Below are 9,975 nucleotides of genomic sequence, written 5' to 3'. Positions count from 1 at the left end.
GCTAAACAGCTAAAACCTAATTCATTATGTCAATAATTTCAGCCCACCTCGATTATAATAATAATAATAGGCTATAGAAATCAAATCGAAAAAAAATGAATTATTATCATTTTTTATAGAGATTTGCATCAATGCAAAAAAAAATAATAATAATTATGAGATTACTTACAGTATAATTGTTATTGTCCTGTATTTATAACTAATGCATTAGCACCAACACTTTGGACACTTGATACTGTCACGATTGTTCTGCTCCACCAGGTCACAGATCTTTCATCCTTCCCTTTTGTGTCTCTAGTTTACATAAACATTTACATTTGGTCATTTAGCTGACGCTTTTATCCAAAGCGACTTACAAGTTCTGTACGACAAGCCATCAGGAAGGGCACAACTCAAATCAGCTGAGTAACAATGTTCATCAAAGTGTTGAGTGCTACAGCTACAGTGGGTTAGTATATTAGGATTATATAAGTGCATGACAGTAAGGTTAGTTAGGGTTAGATATATTATAATTTTTTTTTTAAGTTCTATGTATTATCTTTTCCTAGTTAACATTTTTGTTTTATTTGTCACATAAGTTCCATACATTATAGTGAAAGGCTTGGTTCTGTATGACCCTCCTTATATTGAGCTTCATACAGTAAAAGAGTAAAATACCAAACACTATACAAAATATACAATATACAAAACGAAAATGTACAAAATGCTAAATTCTAAAATTTGGTATAAAAGGTAGTGCAAATGTATAAGAATAAATAGATGTTTAAAAGTGTTTAAAGTGTTTAAAGTGAATGTTTACTTGAGTTATAGGACCCTATAGTTTCAGTTTAAACTTTATTTGAACAGGGACAGCACACATTAATGAACATAAATGTAAATGTGTGAGACAGTGTTAGCCAAAGCTAATTTTCAACTGTTGTCCCTGGGCCTGGTGTTAAAAGCCGCTAAAAAAGAAAGCATAACATACATGGCATACAGGTAATTAAGAACAGGTTAAAATCACATCATGCAAAATATTTACATCAGACATGTATAGACAATGTACAAACAATAATTCTACATATTAGGTACAGGCAAGCATATGGGGTTAGAGTTCTGCAGGGCTGTTATGTTTGTGTAGTTATTTCTTAACCATGTTTTGAAAGTGTGTTTGAATGATCTGTGTGTTTCTATATTGCGGATGTAACTTGGAATGGAGTTCCAGGTCTTGGCAGCTCTCACAGAGAGGGCTGATTTGCTAAATGTACTTGTCCTTAATGGAACAGCCAAGTCACCCGGTATATACAACAGTTCTGTTCTATCTAGGTCATATAGTTCTATGTGTAGTATGGTTCACTGTCTTCGTTTGGCTGTTCTTTGTGTCTCATCTCCTCCCAGCTGTATCTTGTCTGTTATCACCCCAGGTGTTTCCCATTTGTAATTTTTCCCATGTGTGCATATATATATGGGTTTGCTTCCCCTGTTCCACCGTTGTCGAGCTATTAGACTGTCAGTGTTGGTTAAATGTCGCGTCTTTCTTCATGTCACTACTGCTAGGCAGTAATATTTGTTTAGTGATATCTGTTTAGTCAGAGTAGCCCACACACTCTCATCTGCCTGCCTGTACCTTGCCTGCCTGACTTCACTATCAGGCCTTCACTAATTACACCCAGTTTTGGGTTTAACTCTTCAGCTGCCTCTGCCTCTTTCCTACACATGGGTCCTCCTACTACAAACGTTACACAGTACTGTTAAAGGTTCACTATGCATATTCGGGGGAGGGGGCTTTGTTTACATTAGCAAGAAGGTGTACAAAACATATTTACTATACATGTAATCCTTAGAATGATTGTGTCTTGTGTCATCATAAATCAAAACAAAACCATTTTGAGGCACCGTGAACCAAACGTAAGCCTTCTTTGAATGTATGTCCTGCTATTGTAAACAGCCGCAGTGAAACGGCTACTTTTCAGGCAGATTTCTAGCTTCAAACTGTTTTCAAGGGCTCAAATCTGAGGAGTTAATTGTTCAGTTATGAAAACATACCATATAGTTTTTTTCCCATTTCTCTTGAGTTTCAAATTTCTCTCCCAAAGTTGCATTGTGCACCTTTAATGTCCTCCTCGCTTCAGTTGGGTGAGGTGGACAGCACCAGGTAACTAACAATAACAACGGACCAAAGACAGAGAGGAGTCACAAAAACAACCTCTCACTAGAGTCTAGTGGATTGAGGGGGCTATACACTGGTGTGACTTTAACTAATCAGGCATGTGACTGTGGTCTGTGTGGAGTCTTGTGTTATTTCAAGGGTCTTTTGGTAAGGGATCATAGAACCCTCTCACCACCACCACCACCACCATCCTTCCCCTTGTATCTGGTGGCAAGAAATGTGTTTAGAACACATGAACGTTGCTTTGTCGGTGGCTCCATTTGATGTTCAGATTATTTTTAAAGGAATTAGACCAAATTGAGGTGGTGGTGAAGCTGAATGTGCCGACTTTGTGAATGCTGTGGCCAAACCAGAGTGAAACTTTGCAATGAATGAATGAATGAAAACTTTATTTAACAGATTGCAGAATGGGTACAATACAGTACGGCTCAATACATACAATTGTTAAGGGGATGCAGACCTGAGAAAGACGTTTGTCTTGTTTCCATCAGGGTCCCCCATTTTCAATTCATATAGACATATATGACATACATGACATACAGATAGTCAGTACTGCTACATCTATACATTTATGACATACCAGATTTGCAAATACAGTACTGTTTGTGATACAGAAGGAGTCAAGAAAAGGGAGTATATACATTTGACGTAGAAACTGTACATTGGAGGTAGGGTGGGGGGGGTTGGGTACATTGGGATATTGACAACCATACTGGGTAATTTACATTGGAGGTGGTTGGGGGGGGGGGGGGGGGCGGGGGGCATACTGTATAAACAAGTAACACTGTACATTGAGGGGGGGGGGGAGGAGACACTGTACAAACAAACACAATTGTACATTGAACTATTGACAAAACCATACTAGGTAAATGACTGTACATTGGAGGGGGTTGGAATGATTGGGTTAGGATATTTACAGGGGCCAGTGTTGAATTGCAGTCTCCCGTAGGTGTCCCTTGAGAGAGGTTTTGAAAGTGGGTAGTGATCCACATTCCTTTACAGCTTTGGGTAGGGCGTTCCACATTGATGTGGCATAATTGCGAAACGTGTTTAGTCCCTTATTTGAGCCGAATCTGGGTTTGACATGATTTGTGGAGCTCCCTCTGGTGTTGTGATCGTGGTATTCACTGACCTTTGGGAAGTATTTTGACATGTACATGGGTACCTTGGTCGTGTAGTGTATCTTGTAGACCAGGCCCATTGCAAGTTGTTGTACTCTGTCGTCTACTCTAAGCCATCCTAGGTTGTCGAAGTGGGCAGGGGTGAGGTGGGTTCTAGGAGTAAGGTCAAGCAGTAGTCTGACCAGTTTGTTTTGAGATGTTTGTAATTTTGTTTTTAGCGCCTTTGAGGTGCTTTGGTACCATGAGGTGCAAGCATAGTCGTAGTACCCCTGAATGAGTGCTCCTGCCAGAGTCTTCAGGGTGTTCTTGTTTACCAGAGAGGAGATCCGGTACAAGAATCGAGTTCGTTGGTTGACTTTTTTTATTACATTGGATGCCATTTTGTCACAGGAGAGATTAGCCTCTAGGATGGACCCCAGGTAGGTAATTTCATCTTTCCTTGTGACAATATTGTCACCCACTGTAACTGAGAAGCCGTCGGTCTTGCTGAGTTTGTTATTTGAACCGAAGAGAATGGACTCTGTTTTGCCCATGTGTAATGATAGTTTGTTATCAGCGAGCCATATGCAGATTCTGCCTAGTTCCGAGCTGAGGGTTTTTTCAACCTGTAACTTGTTCTTGTCAGAGACCAGCAGGGCTGAGTCGTCCGCAAACAGGAACAAGTTGCAGTCACAAGCTGACGACATGTCATTTGCATAAATTAGGAACAGTAGCGGTCCTAGTATGCTTCCTTGTGGAACACCACAGCTCACTGTGAGGGGGGGGGATAGGGTACCGTTTACCTCCACCATCTGTTCCCTCCCCTCAAGGTAGGATTGCATCCAGCTCACTGATAGACTATCAAAACCAATTGCTTTTAGCTTGTCAATCAGAATGGAGTGATTGACCGTGTCAAAGGCCTTTTGTAGGTCCAGCATGACCATGCCGCAGTATTTGCCTGCGTCCACCTCTTGTTTGATGTGGTCATTCAAATAGAGAAGGCATGTGTCAGTGGAGTGGGATGTTCTGAAGCCAGATTGGAATTCGTAGATTAGATTTTTTTCCGCTAGGTACTTTTCGACCTGTTCGTAGACTATTTTTTCCATGACTTTCGAGATGGAGGTGAGAATAGAAACAGGGCGGTAGTTGCCTGGGTCTAATTTGCTGCCCTTTTTGTGCAGAGGGGTCACCCTCGCAATTTTGAAGTCCTTGGGGACGTGTCCCTGTTTTATGGAGAGGTTTATTATGTGTGTGATGATTGGTGTGATGGCGGCTGCTGAGTCTCTGAGGAATTTGGAGGGGATGTTGTCATGGCCAGTGGCCTTGTTAGGTTGGAGGGCGCTCAGTTTATTGAGTACCTCATCTGTTGTTACCGTTTCCAGCTTGAAGTCGTCCTTGCAAGAAGGCTTCCCACAGAGAGATCCTGTTATTATAGAGGGGGGAGGGTGGAGGTTTCTTGATATAATGCTGAAGCACATTGTTGTGAAGGATCAGATTAAACCGAATATATATATTTATTTATATATATATATTTAATTGTATTTGTATATCGTTTGATATCCCCTGTATATTCCTTGTACAATATGCACTGAATATCCCTTTAGTCTACTAAACAGCCCATAATAGTTTCATTCTACCATTGGACGAGAACCTGGCGCCAGGTTGCCATACCCCTAGGTCCAAGTTCAATCGTGCCGCCCAACATGTCGTGGCAAGCCCCGGTTCCGCGCAGGAATATGTCGGGCGAAATACGAATGGTACTATTTGTTCATAGCGCATATATATATGGCGCAAGTAAAGTAGAACTTTCTTTTAGTCCAGTTCTTTACCCTCCAACAGAGTGACAGACGCGAAGCCTCCCCACGACGCACGTGTGGTGTAGTAAGGCCTACTTGGCCTCAGAATAGGCATTGAGATATCGTGTAGATTAATAGTTGAATAGTCATAGTTTGGCACTATACCGTCGAGTTGGACGTATTCTATTAAGCTAATAATAGTCTATTTATGTATGGTGCATCGTTCGGTTAGAGTTCTAAAGTTATCAGTACCCCCATCGTTCCTGACGTTATCTGGACGCTTAACCAGGCTGGGCAGACCCCTAGTGGTGCTTGCATCCGAGGAGCTCCGGGCCAGGGCGACTGGACCTGTATATTGGATTACTCTACCCGGACGACGGCGAGCCTTCCACGGCTTGGATTATGCTTTGGGTGCTTTGATTATTCCATGGATAAAGGCCAACACTGCGGAGTGTTGGAACTACCCCCCGGAGAGGACTCCAGGTGAGACGGCGCTCTACACCAGTGAGGTCGCCTCACGTCTCTCCGTTGTGGACCGGCAGCTACCGTCCACCAGAGGGTCCAGCTGTGTTCGTCTGCGGACCGAGGTTCTGTGGGCACCGCGTTCAAGACTTTGAATTCTCCCAAGAAACCGTCGGCCAGATGGGATACCGCCAGCGGCTTCTCTAACCCCCCCCTCCTACTGTCTTACAACCAGCGGGACCCCCCCCCCCCTTAGTGTATCCAGCTATAATCATTTAAGTACCATCGCTATAGTTTCCTAAATATCCAGGTTGTATACTTACTCCCTGCGTAACCAGAGATTGGACATTCAATGTTGATTTACCTACGAATACTCATTTGCCATACAAGTGCATATTTCAAATCATAAGTGTAAACAAGTGAACGTTGTATATACCCTTTGCTATATTAAACCTTCGATTTGTACATTTGTGTGGATTCGTTTCATCAGGTGGGAAAGTGTTCATCATACTTATATCATGTACTGGATGGCCAGAAGTTAAAGTACAAGAGGTAGTGGTATTAAATACCATATCTAACAATACAGTCAGGGAATTGTACCCCTCAGTTACACACATACTTTAGCTAATGCAGACGGTCTATAATAAATTCATATTTCAGTGAAATGTGCCACAGACGCAATGTGCATTAAGTGTCATGTTCCCATGGTGTCTTTTGATAACACTGATCTAAGGTGTTTGGAGCATACAATATATTTGCATACTCTAAGGCTGTTTCTTTATTATTATCTTTTGGTTCTTTAAGGTTTAGGGATGTGCAGATTTCTGTTTCAGACTGTTTTCACCTTTGCCGGATAACAACGAAAGAGTAGGAACTTCAGTATGCAAAGTAGACATCACCGATTGGCTCTCTTGCCTCGAGCGCTCTGCGATGACTCAACATGTTGGCAACTGTAACAACAATTACAGTGAATCATGGCTATTTGTGTAGTGTAACTGTAATCCCTACTAAAACACTGTTAGTGTAATCCATACTGAAACACTGTATAGGGTTCATATCAGGTGGTGGTGAACAACACGGTCTGTGAGAGTTGTAAAGAATCACAGAGTCACAAAACCACTGACAAGCTTGCATAGGTATAAATAAAGAATTAGTATAAAATGTTTCTTATATATATATACGGTATATAGCCCTAATTATTGTAACTTTGTTAACCACCTACCAAAGATATTTACTTACTGAAAAGGTGATTCCAGAACACATGTGACAGGAAAGCAAAGGAAAGGTTACAGTGACATCATCACTGATGCAGCCAAGCCAACATTGGTGTTTCACTGCTAAGCAACTCCAATAAGGATAAAATGCAACTGCTGAAAATGATAAATCTATTATATCAGACTGGAATATCACTCTAATAACACAGCTGTTTGACTCTGATGAAGACACACCCTGTGTTTACTGTTTGGACTAAATATCTGAAGTCTCTCCTTGATTCAAGATTGCCCTATTCTCTGAGAGCACCGGAAAGGCCTACGTTTCCTTTTTAACGTGGGTTGGCTCCCTTCAGAAAACTCCTCTGTTTATCACTAGAGGTATGTGGTTAGTATTCTCTCTGCATGTTATTACTGAAATTGAACTGCCACGTATTGGATTTAGAATGAACTTGTCCCTTTGAGGCACCTCTTCCTCACATGATTTGCCACGCTGTCTCTCAGAAAGCAAATCATTACTGTGAGGAATATTATAGACGTGCAGATTAAAGACGTGCAGTGGCCGCCAAATGGTTAGACCCGAAGGTCACCGGTTCAATTCCCCAGACTGGCAGGACAAAATATGGGTTGGGGGAGTGAACAAGTGCTCTCTCCACTCTCAATACCCACCATTAAAGTGCCCTTGAGCAAGGCACTTGACCCCAAACTGTTCCGTGGGTCATGTCACACTTGGCTGCCCACTGCTCCTAAGCAATGAGGGGTTAAATGTTTCCTGGTACATGTAAAAATAAAAATAAAAAATGTACACAGCAATAAACAGATTCTGTTGTTGATGAAGTTCTACTGCAACACAACTGATAAATCTAGTATCATGGGGGTTTCACACCTTAAGTAAATGAAGTGAATGAAGTAACAAAGCAACAACATGAAGATGACAACTGCATAATGAAATGTTCTCTGTGGATACACATGCAGAACTTAAATAGTTCCTGGAAGAACTAGAATAGAATAGAATAGAATAGAATAGTAAAATCATGCCAAGAAGTCATTCATTGAGATCATTTTCTGAAGATGTCCCGTTTTACAGAATTTAACCCTCTCAGCTGCAAAGATGATATGGTGCAAACTGTTTCAGGTGCAAGTTTTTTGGTCTGTTTTTATTTCCCCCGGAATTCTGTCTTGTAATTCTAGAACTCGTCCATGATTTCCAATGACCAGTGGCCATTGTTATACTGTCAGTATCGGTGATGGGGAGTAGTTTAACTACATTGAATTAAACTAGTAAACTAAAAAGGTGCCAGTTCAAGATACACAAGTTAACATCTGCATACAAATGCAATTTTACAAGTTCATATTTTTTAACCTAGAACCCAGTGGCAATCATGGCACTTCTGTCACGACTCGGCATATTGAACCTAATATGCAGACAAAGAGAAAAGGCAGACAGGTCTTGTTAAAACCCAGTATGGGTATATTTAATAAGAAGGAGTAGTCAGGTATCCAGGCAGGGATCAAGTAACATGGGGAGAATCTCGTACAGTCCAGGGAGAGTGTGTGGGGCAGGGTAGTCAGACAGGCAGGGGTCCAGGCAGGGACTGTGACAACTTAATTTTGTGTTGGCATACAGTATGTTATCATTTTGTATTGCACTACAGATGTTATTAAAACACATAATAACAATAATAATTAAGTGGTTTGAACTACTTTTTCAAAGTAAATTCAGTTAACCAAGCTATATTTCGCTTGAGGGTATCTGCTGTAGTTCAACTTCTTCCATTGTGAGGTAAACTATGCTTTCAGAGTAGCTTCCCCACCATGTTCACTCCTCAAAACTCATGTCAAGTGTGAGATCATACACCAGGAAGGGTTCATGTTTTCATAGAATTCATCCAATGGCCATTAGCCATTGTGACATCGCCTTTAGAATGTTCAGCTCTCCAAATTCTCATTTTGCATCGTGAGATAGCACACCTGGAAGGGTTTTAATACGATGGCTTCATCGCTTATGTCTCCCTGGTACATGGGAGTAATGGAGAAAGTACATTAATTAGAACAGTCGCATTATGAGGGTGTGCCATAAATTATGCTCAGGAGCCCTCATTGGACACTTAAAGTGTTGTACAATGGAGCATTTATGTTCACCTGACTGGAGACATTCCCTGGCTCCATAAACATCCAAGGGCATCTGTTCTGTTTCATGAAATGTAATGTGCAGAGCACATTAGAGAGGGATTGATTTCTTCATCCTCAATGGTAACATTTTCTCTGCCTCAGTATTGGATTTGCTATATGATCATAACTGTGCGTGTCACACACACAGCCTGGTAAACATTAGCTGTCGACCAGCACTGTGTGTGTGTGTGTGTTTTACTACAATGTAGACCGTATTTTTACAGCTTGTTTTCACTTGCAATTAACATTATATTCCTGTAATCTATTGTTACGCATAGCATTTACCAACACTGCCTGTTGCAGACAAGTCTTTTTTTTTTTTTTTATGTTTTTAACAATACAGTAATTAATTACAGCTGAATCGTCATTACTTGAATTTGTTATGGTTTCCTGAAAAGTATTTTACTGCAGCTTTCTTGGCCACTCCTAAAGCACTCAGTGAAACATGACCGTGCTGTTATGGTTAATGGGGCGAAGCAAAGAAGATTCACTCCTCTATTGGGTTAGTCCATCCCCTCGCTCTCAGATCTATCATCTCTTTATTTAGATATCAGCCACAATCTGGAATTCGTTTGACCATCTAAACTGCATGGTTGAATATTCACATACGATATTTTCTTGAAGAGTTTGACTTTTAGATGGAAGATAAGCTTCTTGTGTCTCTCCTAAACCATCGTAACTCAAAAACATTGGTCGGTTTACCCTTGGCGTTTACAAACGTTAAAAATGCCAACAAAATCCTAAATCAAACAAAGCCAGTGATGACACAATACTGCAATCACAGACTGTGCCTTTAAAAAGATAAAATAGTATTTTATTGATCCCTTGGGGAAATTCGGGAAAAAGGCACCTGAATGTAGAAAATAATCTCAGCAGTTCAGAATCTCATGTAATGTTAATGATCCTTTGGCCAGATCTGAAAGTTTGGACTTCATGATAGCTGTCTTTTTTTTTTTTTTTTTTTTTAACCAAGATATTTTCGTGCTTCCCTCCAAGCGCCCCACCTCTTCTGTAATACAGCTGTGATAGGAAAATATTATCATGTCATATAGATCTGTGTTATACATATTCTATCTCCGATAGCC

The sequence above is a fragment of the Notolepis coatsorum genome, assembly GCF_963971535.1.
Source record: "Notolepis coatsorum genome assembly, chromosome: 12".
Lineage (NCBI taxonomy): Eukaryota > Metazoa > Chordata > Actinopteri > Aulopiformes > Paralepididae > Notolepis > Notolepis coatsorum.
The sequence above is the reverse complement of the archived record's forward strand: the minus strand, read 5'-3'. Positions refer to the sequence as shown.